Below are 15,598 nucleotides of genomic sequence, written 5' to 3'. Positions count from 1 at the left end.
TTTCATAGCTACCCTTGGAGAAGTTCTTTTCTATTGCTTGTTTGGTGAGAGATTTATTATTATTATTACTGTTATTATTATCATTATTAATGCATGTTGAATGATTTCAACTGCTTTTTCTATAATCTATTGAGATTATCATATTTTTCTCCATTAGTATGGTTTTCAAATGTTAAGCCAGCATCTATAAATAAAATGAATCCCATTTGTGATATATATATATCACTAATATATATAGTATATATATAGTAGTTGGTTCTATTTGCTAACATTGTGTTTAGAATTGCAGTGTTCACTCCCATGAGAAATTTTCATCTGTTAATTTCTTTTTATCTTTCTTTCTTTCTTTTTTTTTAGCCTGGCCTTGAAACTAGTTTAGCTGGTCTCATAAAATGATTTGTGAATCAGTCAGTTAAGCATCTGCCTTCAGCTCAGGTCATGGTCCTGGGGTCCTGGGATGAGTCCTGGGTCAGGCTCCCTGCTCAGTGGGAAGTCTGCTCCTCCCTCTCTCTCTCTCCCTCCCCCTCCCTCCCATTACTTGTGCATGCACTCTCTCAAATAAATAAATGAAATCTTTAAAAAAAATTATTTGTGATGTACTCCATCTATATTTTTTCCTTCTCTGAAAAGTTTGGGTAAGACTGGTATTCTTTCTTCTTTCAAAGTTTTGTAGATTTCAACAGTGAACCTATCTTGCTTATGGTTTTCATTCTTGGTAGTTTTTTTAAATTGCAGATTAAATTTATTTAACAGTTATATTGACATCCAGATTTAAATTTATTCTTGGATGACTTTATTCAGTTGTTTTTTCAAAGAATGTATCCATTTCATCCAAGATTTTAAATTTATTGACATAAGGTTATTTATAATATTTTATCTTTTCAAATGCCAGTAGAATCTGTAGTGATGCCTTCTTTCTTATTTCTGTTAATTTTTTCTTGATGAGCCACTCAAGGATTTACCACTTTATTGGCATTTCCAAAAGGTGTTAGGACTTTTTGTTGATCCTCTTTATTTCATATTTATTTTTATTCATTAATTAATGTTCTTATCTTTATTAATAATCTCTGCACACTTTAAGTTTTATTTGCTGTTCGTAATGTCTTGAAATAGGTGATTGGATCATTGATTTTCATCTTGAGTGATACTATCAAATTAACACTTTAAACATATGTCATACATTTAGATATGCAGAATCAACTGAACAACTTTTCAACTTTTAAAATTTGACAGCAATGTGGATTAATGAGGAATTCTTTCATGATAAATAGATTTTGTTTATTTCTTTGCCAAGTAATTTCTAGATCTCATGATGAATATAGAAGTGATTTAATAATTATAAGAATATAATCTTGTCAACATCTTTCAGTTTTGTATACAAAAAATAATTGTAGCATAGTGTAAGGTAACGATACTATTGGCCTTCATCAGAAAGATAGAAGGATCATTAGTCTTTAGTTAGGAAAAAAAATACATGATGTATGAATAATGGCAATGGCTTTGATAAGAACTTGGACAATAATTCAAATGAAACAAAGAAGTGGAAATTGCTTATTAAATGGAAATTCTTTTTTCTATGACTTTTTTTTATGATTCAACTATTAATGGAATGGTCATAAGAACCTTTGTACATATCAATACAACCATATACTGTGATTTGACAGCATCCTCAAATTTACAATAAAAAATTTATAATACAAAATTAATTGTTTTATTTTGGGGGTTATGATATTTAGATATTATAGGTAAAACTATAATATCTTTATTTTAAAGAGAAATGTGTGTGTATATATATACAAACATATATAGCAATTATAATGATGTAGATTACTAGATCTCAGCTAATTAGAACAAAGGGAGACCCCAGTCCAAATTAAATGTAAATGGGAATTCCATTTCATCAGATTCCATGCCACTGAGTTTTGCCTTATATCAAAGCCTCTGAAATTATTAATGAGAATTGTCTCAAACTAACTTTCTCTTCCTCTATTTTATAACTGAAGAAATCTTGTTTATTTGCACCTATGAGAACAGTGCTATAGCTGAATGGCCAGGGCACCTACCTCCCACAGCAGCTGAGAATATATTTATTTATTATAAAGACTATGTTATGAAGAATGTACTCCCCAACTCAGCCACCATTATGGAGACTGACACCAAGAATGAGTGGGGCCACATCATAATTGTAGGAATGGAGAGACAGACCAGCATGACTGAACCTACTGGTTTTACATTTAATCAGTATCATGGGGTATAGTTCACCCACTGAAAATATACATACCACAAACCTGTTTCAGAAAGTAATTATTTCTAACAAAGAATCCTCATAATTACAAATAATGAAGTATGGTTTTTTTTTTTCCTTTCCATCACCTTTTCTCCCTCAGTTGAGGAGTATATGATAAGTACATTGATTTCATATGTACATTCTCAATGCTAATTTCAGTTGAGCTGTTGCTTTTTCTGGCCCATGTATGTTTTGTGTTTCCACGTTTCTGTGACTAACAAATTAGTCCCACTCTCTATAGCTTCAAAGTGAAACTCTGTGAAGCCTCCTCATCTTTCTGCCTCCTGTCCCTAGCTTGTCAATTTGATTTTCTTCTTGGGTTTTCCTCCCTTGCCTAGAAAGGAACCCTCAGATTTCAGATAATCATCCTAATCCTCCAGGTAGGGATCATTCTTGATATCTGCAAATATACCTGTGAGTTCTGGGATATTTAGAGTGGCATAGAGCACCACATTGCTAGAAACTAGAACAGCAGAAACTACTCAAACACTGTTAAACATGAAAGCCCTAACCACAAGGACTGGGCTCAAGGACTCATTATAAGTAAATATTGGGGAACTTTCCAGATGGGCTCTATCCATGATAGAATAAAGCGTAGGCAATACCCCTTATTCTAATAAGGACAATAGTTCCCTAACATAGTAGTTATTCAGTTACGTCTTTTCTTCAAATCCCAAAGCATGCATCAGCTGTATTATTTCTTTCCCAAGGCAGAATAAACACATGTTGAAACAGGGTTTCTTCCTCTCCATCTTGGGATCTTTTAACTCAGGGCTTTTTACTAGGAAGAGATGTGCTGGGGCTACTATTTAGCCAAATGCCATTTGAGTGGTAAAAGGAGTATGGAAATGTTAGAGGTTTATGTTCTTCTGACATGTAAATTCCTGTCTTTCAGCAAGACAATGGGACTCAGTTGAAATAGTGGATTCAGTTCTTAGTTTCCTTTCCTTTACATAATTTAAAAAAAAAAAAGAACTCTTTTACAATCATACCTTTAACCAGTTAATCTAGATTTCATCTTTTGCTGAAATTCTTCTCCAGCCAATGCCAGACTTCTTGAAGGTTGTAATAGAAAGGGCCCTTTCCTCCCAGATAAGCAATTTTCTGTCTCTGCACAATACACACATGTTCAAAGCCTACCCCATAAGCTACATTGGCATTATTGCCCATGTGGTCAGTCACAACTCAGCACTGAGGCGGCAAGGAGAATTGCTCCAGAAGCTGGTGGGCTGTTGCACAACAGTCTTCCTGGTTCTGGTGCTTCTTCACTTCAAAAGACAAAGAAGAATCACCAGGCACTGCCCAACTATCTGAAGGATGAGCCTCATTAATGTACACCAACAGGAAGTCAGCCACTGATGGGAACCCTTCTACCAATTTGCTGAAGTAAGACAGCTGGCTAGTAAAAGGAGGTCAAGTGGCTGAGCCAAAGTTGACCACCAGTGGGCGCTGAGGGCTGGCAAAGTCAAGAAGGTGGTACTCGGCTCTATCGACCATCTTCACCTGGGCACCATTTCTACTGTTGTCACCTCCTTCAGAATAGGAGACATGCACCACACTGGAATTGGGGGCATCTTCACCCAATGTCACCTGCTTGTAGGCATCGGGGAGGAAGCTCTTCCAGATGCAGCTCATTCGCTCTGAGGTCAGCATGCGCCTCCACTCCCCGCCCCTGGACTTGGAGTGGCTCAGCAGCAGCACCACGTGCCCCAAGTCACGTGGAGCAATGGTTCAAAACCAGTTTATTTTAACTTCAAAATGTATATTCTATCTAGATCCCAATGCAGGGAAATGAATGAATGAAGGAGCAGGGGCTATAACTCAGCTCCTGGGATTCCTAATTCAGTTCTTCCCACCTTGCTGTACTCTGCGTGTGCAGACTTTTTGTTTCTGGGAGGTCCCAATGGTGTTCCTTGTAAGATGATCATGTCGGGGTCACCACTTGCCTGGAATGGCCAGCAATCCTTATACCGAGGGATGAAAGAGTACTCCAAACTTTGCTGTGAAAGAGAGGAGAAGGCAAGGGGCTCAACGCTCAGAGACAAGACCTTAAATGGAAATTTGACAAAAGAAATTCTTGGTATTGTATTTTGCAGATAGGAATACTATATTGCGTTCACACTAGCAAACAATTGTTATTTAAAGTAAAAATAACTTGTTTGCTAGAACTTGCTGAAGAAATAAGCATTCTCCTATGCCTTTACCCTTCAAGTATTTTTACATAGTATTTGTTGTAAAAACAGTCCTTTCATTCCACTCTGAGGAAGAAGTGAAACTGATGAGAGCACAATAAAAACTGGGTTTTTTGTTTGTTTAGACAATTTATCTAAAAAAGCCTGTTACAGTCAATGCTTAGAAAAATCTCAAAGGGGTTATGCTGAGTATAAAAAGGCAAATCTAATTTAACTATGTGCCAAAAATCCCAACACTATTTAATGGCATAAACTATATTTTACAACTAACAATATAAAATTTACAATGTCTGTCATTTAATAAAAAATGAAGAGGCATCTAAAGAAGCAGAAAAATAAGACTCAAATCCAAAAAAAAAAAATTATATAATTGACCTATTGGATATCATGAGAGCTGTTATAATTAGCAGACAAGGACTTTTAAACAGCTATCATAAATATGCCCCATATGTTCAAGAAGTTAGAGAAAAATATGAGCATGATGAAAAAAGAGATGGAAAAAGCATAAAAAAGCATATATTTAAAAGCCCAAATGGAAGGTCTCAAGTTGATAATTATAGTATCTGTAATTAAAAATATATGGATAAGATTAATAGCAGATTAACAGAAGATCCATAATCTTGAAAATATGGAAATGGTAAATATCCAAAATGAAGCAGAGAGACAAAGATAATAGGAAAAAATGAAGAAAGTGGTAGTGACTTCAGGAGTAATATCAAACTGTTTATATAAATGTAATTGAATTCCCAAAAGTAGAAGTGGAAAAAGGGGTCAGAAGAGAATATTTAGAGAAAAAAATGTTGAGAATCTTCCCAAATGTGAAAACTAAAACCCCACAGATTCAAAAAATCTCACAGATTTTTATGTTCTTTAAAAATCTCACAGATGTTCTTTATATTCAAACCCAAATTTGAATATAAAGAACATCACACCAAGCTACATCAAAATCAATTCCAGAAAATCAGTGATAAAGAGTAAATCTTAAAAATACAGAGAGAAAAAGGCTCATGATGGAGATACAAAGGTAAGAGTGACTGCAGACTGATCATCTGAAAATATGAAAGGAAAAGGATGATGTAGTGATATTACTAAAGGACTGAATGGAAACAAACAAAATCTATCAATGTAGAATTCTTCACAGATGAAAACAATTATTTTTAAAATGAAGGCAAAATAGCAAAATAAAGATATTTTCCAAATAAAAGGAGAGAGAATTTATAACCAACAAATCTGCACTATACAAATTGTTAAAGGCAGTTCTTCGGATAGAAGAAATATGATAGCAGATGGAAATTTGGGTCTACGTGAAGCAATGAAGACTCCTGGAAATGGGAAATATGTGGATACATTTTAAAAAATTGTTTCTTCCTATTTACAATCTAATGAAAAGATAATTGACTGTATTAAACAAAATGGGATTTATAGCATATGTAGAAGTAAGATATATGGCAATTTTAGCACAGTGTTTGATGGGGGATAATGGAAGCAGGTTATTATGTTGTTGTTACACAGTATGTGAGGTGGTGTAATATTTGAAAGGTGAATGATAAAATGCATATTGTAAAGCATACAGCATAAAGTAAAATATAAAACAAAGAGATACAGCTGTTAAGCTAATAATGGAGATAAAGTGGAATCATTAAAAAAAAAAACTCAGGTAATCTGAGAAAGATGATAAATGGAAATATTTAACAAGATGATAGATTTAAACTCAATCACATCAATAATTAGTGAGAACACTAATAAAACACTAATTTAAAAAACTAGATTGGTTTTATTAGTATCAATGTAGATTTCACACTAAAAAATTACCAGAAATACAGAAAGACATTTTATAATGCTAAAAGGATTAATTCTTTAAAAGGACATGACAATCATAAATATTTTTTCACTTAAGAGTGCTTCCAAGTGGAAGAAGGGAAAAATAATACAACTAAACACTGAAATAGACAAATCCAAAATTATAGTTGAATTATAGTTAACAATATTGTATCACATATTTGAAAGTTGCTAAGAGAATAGATCTTAAAAGTTCTTATCACAAAACAAAAAATTTTGTGGGGTACCTGGGTGGCTCAGTCGGTTAAGCATCTGACTTTTTTCTCAGCTCAGGTCTTGATCTCAGGTTGTGGGTTCGAGCCTCACATTGGACTCCACGCTGGGTGTGGAGCTACTTAAAAAAATGTGTAGCTATGCATAGTGATGATGTTAACAAGACTTATTGTGGTGATCATTTCACAGTATATACAAATATTGAATCATTATATTGTATATCTGAAGCTAAAATGCTATTTGTCAGTTATATCTCAATAAGATATAGTTGGAAATTTCAACACTTTTTTTCTAAGTAATTGAAAAAAATTAAGCAGAAAATAAGTAATAATATAGAAGACTTGAACATTGTCAACCATTTTGACTTAACTCACATTTCAGTAAGACTCCACCTGATAATACCAGAGTACACATTCCTTTCAAGTATATGTAGGTAATTTTCCCCTATAGGCCATATTCTTGGCTATAGAATAAGTTTCATAGATTACTGAGATGTCAGTAACAGAGACTGGATTTGTACCAGTGCCTGAAATAAACAACAACTTGACCCAATATATGAAACAACGGTTTTTGAGAAACTGGAGGTCAAGAAATGAAGGACAGTGATCTCTGAATGGCTGTAAACAGAGGAGGTGAGCCCTATGTGTGTTCCATCTTATTCCCTTGTTAGAGCTACATGGCTTTGGTATAAGGAAGGGAAACCCAGGTGGATACTAATGATCTTCCTGATATGAGAGACTATGAGGAGACCAAAGCAGCTAGAGGTTTCAGGACAAAATGCTAGTTTTGCCAGATTAATAGAAACCAGACATAGATGCCACACACATAAGGTCAACTGATTTTTTACCAAATTGCCAAGATAATTCAGTGAGAGAAGTACTGTCTTTTTACAAATGATGCTAGAGCTATTGGATAACTGTATGTTTAAAATTTTTTTTCAAAATTATCCTCACAGCATATATAAAAATTAAGTTGAAATGAATCATTGACCTAAATTTAAGAGCTAAAACTTCCAAAAGAAAACAAGAGAAAATCTTTGTGGTCATGGAACAGGAACAATTTCTTCAACAGGACACAAAAGCATGAACTAAACAAAGAAAAAAAAATTAGATTTTATTAAGATTTTTATCTTCAACAGCCAATGTTAAAAAAAAGGTAAGCTACAGAGAAAAAATACTTGATAAACACATATCTGAGAAAGAACTGTATTCAGACCATGTAAAAAAGTCTTCAACTCAATAAAAAGATAAAGTAATGAGCAAAATATTTGAAGAGACTTTTCACTAAATGAATATATGAGTGACAAAAAATATAGAAAAAATAAATGTCATTTGTCATTAAGGAAATGTACATTAAAAACACAATGAGATATATCGACATACCCACTAGATTGGCTAAAATTAAAAATACTGAGGATACCAAGTGTCAATAAGGATATGGAGCAAGTAACTCAAACTCTTATATGTTGTTACCAGGAATGCAAATTGTATAGTCACTTTGGGAAACAGTTTAGAGATTTCTTATAAAGTTTAACATGTGGCCCAGGAATATCACCCTAGAAATTACTCAAGAGAAATGAGAAAGTATGTCCTCAAAAATACTTTGTAGGCAGGGGCATCTGGGTGGCTCGGTCAGTTAAGCAGCTGCTGACTCTTGATTTTGACTCAGGTCATGATCTCAGGGTCTTGAGATCGAGCCCTGCATTGGGCTTATGCTGGGTTTGGAGGCTGCTTAAGATTCTCTCTCTCTCCTTCTCCCTCTGAAACCCCTCCACCCCATTCTCACTCTCCCTCTCTCTCTTTCTCTCTCTCTCTCAAAAAAAAAAATACTTTGTAGGCAGATGTTCACAGAAGTCTTATTCATAAAAGTTACAAACTAGAGAAAACCCAAATCCCCATCATTGGACGGATGGCTAAGCAAATTGTGTATGTTTATACAAAAGAACAATATTCAGCAATAAAAAAACCCTAAATGCTGATACATGAAATATCATGGATGAACCTCAAAAGCATTTTACTAAATGAAAGAAGCCAAACACCAAAGAATAAATACCAGTTGTAGGTTTTCACTTATGTAAAATTCTTGGAAAGGTAACACCATAGTGACAAAGAGCAGTTCAGTGCTTACCAACACCTAGAGCAAAGGCGGGGGGGGGGGGTGGTTAATAACAACCATGGTATTGGTAACAGGACTGTATATGTTTGGCTAAATTCATCATGCTATACCCTTAAAATATGTGAATTTTATTTGATGTAAAATATACCTCAGTTAAACTGATTTACAAGAGAGAATTGGGAAGGGCAAAAGAGAGTGAGGATGCACCACCTTGGAGGAGGTTTGAGCAAAGGGAAGCAAAGTATTAGACTGGTGCAAAATCCTAAGCGCCAAGCTCATTTAATACTTTAGGTTCACAGGTCCCAAACAATCAAAATAATAGACTATTTTAACCATTTAATCAGACTTTATCTAATTGGAGAGCCAAAACATTTATTCTTAATTGGAATAATGTCCTTTATGATAATAACTAAGTCATATGGAAATAAAGTCTTTGGACCATTTAATTTCCAGATTTTGTGATTAATATCTTTAAGGCCCTGTTTGGCAAAATACTTGCATTAACTTAATCTTTTTAAACACAGCATTTTATCAAACATTGCAGCAAAATTTTAGGTTAAAATTTTTGACTAATAGAGAAGGCCTCAGAAATGAACTAGATGGGGCACCTGGGTGGCTCAGTTGGTTAAGTGACTGCCTTCGGCTCAGGTCATGATCCTGGAGACCCAGGATCGAGTCCCGCATCGGGCTCCCTGCTCAGCAGGGAGTCTGCTTCTCCCTCTGACCCTCCCCCCTCTCATGTGCTCTCGCTCTCTCAAATGAATAAATAAATAAAATCTTTTAAAAAAAAAAGAAATGAACTAGATGTCTCTTAACTTTTATTTATTATAATTCATTAGAAAATTTCTTGAAGCATATTTTATTTTTATTATTCAACTACTTACAAATAATGAGTATATATTTTGTCGGCAGGTACATGGGGGATTTCTAGCAAATTATTTACCTCTGGCAAGGGAGAGACCCTTAGAGAATACATTTAAAATATTATCTTACATGATTAGAAATCTTTTCTATGCAGTTAAAACTTTTTGGAAGAGGTGCTAGAAAGTAACCAGGCCATAAACAGAGACAGAGAGAATTAAAATCTTTCACAATGAAAGGGGCATCAAAATGTCCTCACCCTTAAATAAAAATTTTATTTATTCAGAAAACGAATACTGAATGCCTGGGTTAGGGATTAGGCACATAACGATGAAAGCAGCTCTTATGGTAAATCATTGTTAGGGTGCCAACCATTGTGGTTTTCTGAAGGTTGAGGAGTTCCTCAGGATGCAAGACTTTTAGTGCTAAATCCGAGGCAGTGTAGACACAGAGACCTAAACTTGCAGAGACAGAGAGACAGAGGAATAATTACAATGAAACATGATACATGTTTTGATAGCTTTAATAGAAATGTATCTGTCAGTGTTGGATATATAGGACAGAGTCTAGTCTATTCAATGCTCTCCTCCAGGGGACAGACCATGAAATCAGCCTGCAAACTGTCTCCCTCCTTGTTTGCAACTCTCCCTGCTTTCCTTTGCAAAATTTGTGGTTCTATGGGGAGGACTGCAGAGATAAAATGTTAATAATCATCTTACTCTTGAATGTCTGTGGTGATAAGCTGCATGTTTTACATCAGGGTTAGTTCTAGGTCTTTCTGCAGCAATAACCATGAATTTTGTTGCTGGCCTCTTTGTTCCGTAACATCCAGTAAGAGCCAGTTGATAAATTCAACTGTTGAGAATCAGGAAAAACAAGATAGCTATTAACCAAATCATTCACTCCTAAACCAGAATTTTTTTTTTTCTCCCAAACACTTGGGAAAAGTCTTGACATGCTCTTGGAATCACATTTAAATGGTAGCAACTAATGGAGTCATAGTAGATGAACTTCTACATTTTAGCTAGTATTTAAATTTCAAAACCATTTTCATGAACATTTTAGAACTTTATTCACAGTTGGAAGAGTGGCAGGTGTAGACATTAACAATACTCTGGCTGGGTGAGAGTTGAATATCACAGAAATATCCAGGTTCACAAATCAGTTTTGTTTGTTGTTATTATCCTAGGGTCGTCACTTATGGTGTTCTGATATAATATTTTTCCTTTTGCTATTGGGATCCTGTTTAAGAGATTCGATTAAAAGTGTGGGCTACTTTTTAAATCAGATTATTTGGGGGTTTTGTTGTTCTTATTGAGCTGGAGGAATTCCTTATATATCTTGGATATTAATCCCTTATCAGATACATGGTTTGTAAATATTTTTTCCATTCTGTGGATTGCCGTTTTACTCTGTTGATTGTTTCCTTTGCTGTGCAGAAGCTTTTTAGTTTGATGTGGTACCATTTGTCTATTTTTTCTTTGTTGCCTGTGCTTTTAGTGTCATATCCAAAGAAAAAAATCATTGCCAAGAACAGTGTCGTGAAGCTTTTTTTTTTTAAGTTTTCTTCTAGAAGTGTGATAGTTTTAGTTCTTAGGTTTAAGTCTATAATCCATTTTAAGTTGATTTTGTATGTTGTAAGATAGGAGTCCAGTTTCATTATTTTGCTTATGGATATCTAGTTTTCTTAACACCATTTATTGAACAGACTCCGTTTTCCATTGTGTAGTCCTGGTGCCCTTGTCAAAGATTGGATGGCCATACATGCATTTATTTCTGTGATCTCCATTCTGTTCTATGGGTCGATATGCTGTATTAGTTACTATAGCTTTGCAATGTATTTTGAAACCAGAAAGTGTGATACCTTCAGTTTAGTTCTTTTTTCTCAAGCTCACTTTGGTTATTCTGGATCTTTTATAGTTCCATGTGAATGTTAAGATTGTTTTTCCTATTTCTGTAAGAAATGTCATGGGATTTTGATGGGAATGACACTGAATTACTTTGGGTAGTATGGACATTTTAACAATATCAAGTCTCTTAATCCAAGGACATGGGATATCTTCCCATTTATTTGTGTCTTTTTAAATTTCTTTTATGAATGTATTGCAGTTTTCAGTGCACATGTCTTTTACTTCGTTGGTTAAGTTTATTGCTGAGTATTTTATTCTTTTTGATGTTATTGTAAATGGGATTGCTTTCCTAATTTTTTTTCCAGATAGTTCATTGTTAGTATATAGAAACACAACTAATTGTTGTATGTTGATTTTGTATACTGCAACTTCATTGAATTTGTTTATTACATATGGAAGCAACCTCAGTGTCTATAGATAATTGAGTGGGTAAAGAAGATGTGAAATACACACACACACACATAAATATACATACACATACATATAGGGGAATACTACTCAGTCATAAAAAAGAGTGGAATATTGTCATTTGAGACAACATGGATGGACCTAGAGGGTATTATGCTAAGTGAAATAAGTTAGACAGAAAAAGAAAAATGCTGTATGATTTTACTTATATGTGGAGTCTAAAAATAAAATGAAACAGACTCAAAGATACAGAGAACAATCTGGTGGTTGCCAGAGGGGAGGAGACAGGCAAAATTGGTGAAGGGGATTAAAAGATACAAACTTCCAGTTATAAAATAAGTAAATCATGGGGTTGTAATGTACATCATAGGGAATATAGGCAGTAATATTTTAATAACTTTGTATGATGATGGATAGCTAGACTTATCACAGTGATCACTTTGTAATGTACATAAATGTTGAATCACTATGTTGTACACCTGAAACTAATATAATATTTTATGTCAACTACACTTCAGTTAAAAAGACACAATGAGATCACCTCATACCTATTAGGATGGCCATTATAAAAAACAACAACAAAAAACAACAAGTGTTGGCGAGGATGTGGAGAAATTGAACCCATGTTCACTGTTGGTGGGAATGCAAAAATGGTGTGGTCATTATGGAAGACAACCTAGAAGCTACTCGAAACTTAAAAATAGGGCTATCATATGATCCAGAATCCCATTCCTGTGTATGTGTCAAAAGAATTGAAATTGGAATCTTTTAGAGATATATGTACTCCCTTGTTCATTACAGCATTATTCACAATAGCCAAGATATGGAAACAACCTAAATGTCTGTGTACAGACAAATAGATTTAAAAAATGTGGTCTAGGGCACCTGGGTGGCTCAGTCAGTTAAGTGTCTGCCTTAGGCTCAGGTCATGATCCCAGGGTTCTGGGGCTTGATCCAGAACAGGCTCCCTCTCCCTCTGCCCCTCCCCCTGTCTGTGCTGTCTCTCTCTCAAATAAATAAATAAAATCTTAAAAAAAATGTGGTCTATACATACAATGAAATGTTATTCAGCCTTAAAAAAGAAGAAAATTTTACTATTTGCAACAATATGATGACCCTGGAAGACATGGTGCTAAGTGAAATAAATCAGTCACAGAAGGACAAATACGGCATGATTCCACTTACATGAATAAGTAAAAAATAGTCAAACTTATAGAAATAGACAATAGAACGGTCACTGCTAGGGGATGGGGCAGGGGAAATGGGGAGTTGTTCAATGGTTATAAAGTTATAGTCATACAAGATGAATACGTTTTAGAGACCCATTGTGCAGCATAGTGCCTGAAATTAACAATATGCTGTTGTGCACTTAAAAAATGTGCCAAGAGGCTCCATCTCATGTTAAGTGTTCCTATCACACACACACAAAAAACAAAGGGACACAAGGAAACTTGGAGGTGATGGTTATGTTTATTACCTTGATTGTGTGAGGATATCATAGCTGTATGAATACGTCCAAACTCATAAAATTGTATAAATAGGTTCAGGGTTTTTTTCATCTGTGTTGCTATATCAGTTACACCTCAGTGGAGCTGTAGGAAAACAAACGTGTGCTCCTTAGCCACTGAATGCACTGTTCTTTCCCTCAGGTGCTTGCACTCCCCATTGTGCCATCTCTACTCAGTATTTCCCATAGGAAAGTAAGGAGGCATTTCCCTTCAGCCACATTTTGGAGGGCTAACTTGCATCAGTCTTTTATACTCTTTTCTAAAAGGAAGAATAAGACACTGCTGGAGAGTGGGCAAAGTTTAGCCACATAGTTCTTCATGTCTATATGCAAGCTACACTTCTTTCAATCTTAAAATTCTGCTTAGAACTAATTTGTATATTATCTCTTTTATCCATTTGCAAAATTATAAAAAAGATTGTTTCATAAGAAACAAAGAAAATAGGACTTTGACACCCATTAGTCCATATGCCTTTATCCCTCCTCCCTTTCTGTGCTGTACAAACATGGCCTTCCCAATTCTTATAATGACTTCTGAGCCCTGGGATATCCGGAAATGACTTATAAAAAATGCTGAAGTTCCATCTAGTCCCTGAGTCTGAGCAACAGCATGGGGAAAGGAAATACATAGTATGGATGCAGATGTATCTGGGCTTGAATCTCGACTGTGTCATTTCTCACTGTAATAACAATAACAATAATAGTAATAAAATGAACAACAGTAATAACATTAACTGTGGTGTTACCATTTATTGATGACTATCTATGTGTCAAAACCTATGCTAAGTTCTCTAACTTCATTACCTAATTTAAACCTAAACAAGTAACCATGAAGGTTAAGAATTAGTATGCCTGTCTTCCAGGGGAATAGAATCTTGCATCAGTAATCTTCATTATATCATATAGGTAGCAATTCTGTATGTTTCAGTTACCTCATCCATAAAATGCTCAACATACTATCACAGTGCAGTGTTTTATTGTGGCGTTTTGTGTTAGAATGCCCAGCACATTTATTACATGGAATAGGATAGAATGGAAGTTTTATTTTGTTCTTTGGGTCTTGGTTTTCCTTAGATAGAACTCAAGTTCCTGCTTTCTAACATACTCCAACTGCTAGTCTGCAGTGGGCTGGCCACAGCATGATGTTTGTGAGGCGCTTGCTTTCCTGGAGCTGCTTTGTAGGAGGCTGCTGATCTCAGCATCCTTTCTTCATATTGCTTCTGAATTTATCTTAACAAATTTGAGTTAAAAGTTTTCTTCTCCTTATGTTTCTAAGTTAGTAATGTTGTAGCAAGAACAAACCAAAAAATAGAACTTAAAGATGAAGAACCAAATTTTCATATATCCATTTTTACTAAACAAGGTATTCTTGATAGGATTAAACTCATAGCTAACTAGGAATTTTTATTAATTGTAGTATATTGTGGGTATTTTATTCTTTTTTCTTTTATTGTTATTTTTTAAATCAGTTTATTAATGTTTAGAAGTTGATAAAGCTATGTGCAAAATGATCCACAAAGTCCGAAACCTATTAAATACTATTTTTTTAAAAGACATGTCTCAGTTTAATTGCACTGAAAACTGTACTAAAGAGACAGCAATCTATTTTTATTTTTTGCAACATTTATACACATCTTCAACTGTTTAATGAACAGCTGTATTGAAAAACTTCTGGTATTCCTTATCAGCTAAAGTAATGCTTTAATGGTGCAAGAGGTTTGTATTTTCTTAGGAAATACACGTTCAATGGTGTTAACACAGGTTAGAAAAATCCAGTACAATGCTGAAACAAATACATTAAAAAATCATGGAAAGTACTTTTAACACAACAAAATAACCATCCTATTGGTTGAACTAATTCACAAAATACTCTGAAATAAATGTCAACAAAAATGCTAAAGACAGATGTATTTGTTAGACATATTCATTAAGAAATCTCTCTTGGTTTATAGCCACCCCTCCCCCCCACACACACAGTCAGTTTTCACCTCGTTTTGCTAGTTTGTTTCTCATATGACACAAAGGATCCTGCCTGATATCATTTAGATAAATTGGACTTCCTTATGCAGATTTCAGCCACAATGGATCATGATGCTGTAACATATTTCGTTGTAAAGTTGTTAAAAGAAAAAGAAATCAAAGTGACTTTAACCAAGTTCCAAAAAACTGATCCAGCTTACATGGATACTTTGGCCTCAGCAATAAAATTGCTTTACATCTCCAAACCATCTCCATTCCTCACAGTTTACCTCCTGGACACAGCCTA

The 15,598-nt window shown here is 34.6% G+C and overlaps 1 pseudogene; it reads right to left on the bottom strand.

Annotated features, from left to right (window-relative positions):
• Positions 1-3,301: 3,301 nt before the first annotated feature.
• LOC118525010 (type II iodothyronine deiodinase-like) lies at positions 3,302-14,534 on the bottom strand (annotated as a pseudogene).
• Between the last annotated feature and the right edge of the window lie 1,064 nt (positions 14,535-15,598).

This window comes from Halichoerus grypus, chromosome 1, assembly GCF_964656455.1.
Source record: "Halichoerus grypus chromosome 1, mHalGry1.hap1.1, whole genome shotgun sequence".
NCBI classification, from domain to species: domain Eukaryota; kingdom Metazoa; phylum Chordata; class Mammalia; order Carnivora; family Phocidae; genus Halichoerus; species Halichoerus grypus.
The sequence above is the reverse complement of the archived record's forward strand: the minus strand, read 5'-3'. Positions and strand labels throughout refer to the sequence as shown.